This window comes from Pinus tabuliformis, chromosome 7, assembly GCF_031772625.1.
Source record: "Pinus tabuliformis cultivar Carrire ecotype Pingquan chromosome 7, CPIR1, whole genome shotgun sequence".
Lineage (NCBI taxonomy): Eukaryota > Viridiplantae > Streptophyta > Pinopsida > Pinales > Pinaceae > Pinus > Pinus tabuliformis.
In genome coordinates this window covers 697,624,720-697,627,987 of record NC_142293.1, presented here as the reverse complement: position 1 = coordinate 697,627,987, position 3,268 = coordinate 697,624,720, and the positions used below count along the sequence as shown (strand labels likewise).

Genomic DNA, 3,268 nt, shown 5'->3' with positions numbered 1-3,268 from the left:
TGATATTTGCAGAGTTGTGGAGTCCCAATCGAACAAAGATTCCAGCCTATAGCAGCGTACACACGGATATATGTCATGGGTATAAACGTCGGGACTTATGTCATATGGAGATGAAAGAAGTAGACAATACTTAACGTGACGAATTTCAAAAAGAGACACCTTCAACATAAAAATGAGTAAAAATAAAAAAATGTCATTATAGAAACATTTGAATATATGAGGATAAAGATCATTATTTGCACAACATTGAACTATTTCGCGGTTGTTTACTTATTTTAAGTTTTGGAGATTTTTTTTTTAAATATATATTTTCAATGGAATTTGTTTGAAAATTTGTGGCAAGTTGTTTATTTCGCAAAAATAAGTTGCTATTTTTTTTTAAATAAATGGAATTTATTTAAAAAATTATTTGAATTAAATTTATTCATATATTTGAAAATTCATTTTAAACCATAAAATAAGGGAAAACTTTAAATAATTAGAAAAACCCCAAAAAAATCCCAATGAAGAAGATAAGGCACATTACTTGCACCATACGTAACAAAAAATTGCTTAAATCGTGCGCACTTTCTATAAAGCATGCGTGGGCATGAGCGAGACACCGGAAGCCGCCGCTTCTTTCGCAGCGATTGCGCGAAAATACAGAGGAGAAATGGCAGGGCCATTTGATAAACAAGCAAAGGAGTATTTAGACAGCTGGCCTGGTTATCCTGCATCGTTGTTTTCCATGTTGGCATCTCTCACTGCCAATCACCAACTGGCTTGGGACGTGGGTGCAGGCAATGGCCAAGCTTCTGTTTCTGTAACCTCTCTTACCCTTTTCTTTCATTTCATTTCACTGTCTTGCTCTTCTTTTCATATCTAGTAATTGTCATGTTTCACATGAAATTATGAGATCATTGCTGCCAAAAATAGAGTTAGTGAAATTATGAGAGCGTAGATTGCAGAGCATTACGATCGCATGATCGCCACAGACAGAAGCAAGGAGCAGCTGGATTTGGCTCGGAAGCATCCGAAAGTGACGTATGTTGTCACTCCGCCCATTATGACAGATGAAGAACTGTTTTCGATTGTGGGGAAGGAGGGATCGACGGATCTGGTGACGGTGGCCATGGCAGTCCACTGGTTCGACCTCGACACCTTTTTCTCCTAAGTTAAATGCCTCCTGCGAAAACCAAGGGGTGTGATAGCTGTGTGGACTTATGAGAATCTCAGCGTCAGTCCCGCTGTCGATGCAGTGTTTGCAGAATTCCTGGAGTCAACCATGCCGTACCGGCACCCAATGATGGATATAGATATAGTAAAGGATGGATATAGGAAGCTGCTGTTCCCGTTCGAATCGGTGCTAGAAAATGGAGGGGGGAGCGAAGGTAATCCCTTGGAAATGGAGATGGAGATACAGCTGTCGTTCGAAAAGCTTTTGGTATTGTGCAATTCTCCCACTAGGGTGGTCACAGCGAGAGAGAGGGGCGTCGAGCTTCTGAATGAAACGGTATTGAGAAGGTTGAGAGAGGCATGGGGTGATGAAAACAAGATTTACACCTGCAAAATACCACTGTACGTGCTGGTAGGCACTTTGCCCCTTTGAAGCCACATATTAGTGGTCACTTTTGTGTTTCGTTTGTCTGGCCTTTATCAAGTTTGACCTGAGTTTGTGATCTATGTCAAGTTGGGGTGTAGTAGTTGGGATAAAGTTGTCATAGTTTTGCTTCATATCACTACTTTATTACTTTATATGACTGAGTACTTTATCACTGCTTTATTTTTTATATGGCTGACTGCTTTTACTCTGGCCCGTAAGTTTTACATTTATATCCGATTGTAGAATATTTGAAAAATAATTTTTTTAATAATATAAAAGTTATATTTATAGCTTTCAAGTTAGGCAGAATCAAATATTTGAAAATTTATTTTTTAAATAATATAAAATATATTTTTTTTAAAGTTAAATTTGATGAATTACAGTGGTCAATGTTAAGTTAATAGTGGATGATGAATAAATTTATTGCTTTAATAAAATCATATTTTCTATGTGACAAATATCTATTACAAATATAATTATGAGTGGCTTGCTGTATAGCTTGATTTACAATGACATCATTGGAAGCATATGTCATAACCCAATTTGAAGAACAACAAATTCATAAAAGGGAATTGGGTTATTTTAGTTTTATTTTTGTTTGTTTGTTTACTCCTTGAATGCACACTTTGCCTCTTTTCTTATTATTATAGTTTATATTCCCTTTGTGTGTAAATGTATTTGATGCTATCTATTGATTGTAGGACAAGTATCTTTCGAGATGACAAGAAGGTGTGTGTTGCTTAATGCATGTAGCTTATCATACCAAGTGAAAGTGGAGGGTTGAGTGTCAAAACTTGGTGGAAGCATTATTACACTTCCTTGATTTATATGTCAAAAGTTAGAGATGCACTATAAAACTTACTCAGAGATATTGAGTAATCAAAGCCTTAACTACATCAAAACCTGAATACCTTACCACTCACAAATTTGTTTGGTTAAATTAATTTTATAATTTTGACAATTAAAAAAATTTATATATTAGTTAAAATTTGAAACAAATGTGGCAAGGTAATTTAAAGCAGATTAACTAAAAAAGAATTTATTGATTTATAATATTAATTCCTTCTTAAAATATATTAAACAATAATGTTTTAAATTCAAAATATTTCATAATATTAATTATTAAAATATAAACTCATTTAATATTATAACAAACTTTCCCAAACCATTTATTTTCAAAATTAAATAATTAAAATTCTTCCATTAGTTTAAAATTTTTATCAACTTCATTATATCACTGTACTCATCCAAAGAGTAAATTGACCTGACCCTAATTCTATTATTTCTATTAGCCATTATAGATTAATTAAAAACCCACTACTCTTATAAATAAATAATATTAAAAATCATTAAAAAACTTTTAAATCATAATTAACCACTAGTGTAAGGTCTATCTCACCGTAAACTCCCATCCAGTATCTCACATTTACAGACCTTTCTTTCCCTTTGGCTTGTTGGTAAAAAGATTATTCCTTGAAAATGGAAGCACTTAATCTTAATTGGCTAATCTAATGTCGCTAGTGAAAAACACATACCATATACCTCATTTATATCTGTATCCCCAGTGTTCCGAGAGCTTGAAAGCCAAACATAAGACAAGACACCAGCCAAAGCCTTGATTAACTAAACTTCTTGATTGTCCTTAACTTATTCACACGATATTCGATGTCCGTCTTCCTTCATGCG

At 33.9% G+C, this 3,268-nt stretch overlaps 1 pseudogene across 1 annotated transcript; it reads left to right on the top strand.

The window, feature by feature from the left end:
- The first annotated feature begins 573 nt into the window (after window positions 1-573).
- On the top strand, window positions 574-1,734 carry LOC149249420 (uncharacterized; annotated as a pseudogene). Its single transcript, XR_016265853.1, has 2 exons — window positions 574-802; window positions 941-1,734. The product of XR_016265853.1 is annotated as an uncharacterized LOC149249420 (transcript).
- Window positions 1,735-3,268: the final 1,534 nt, after the last annotated feature.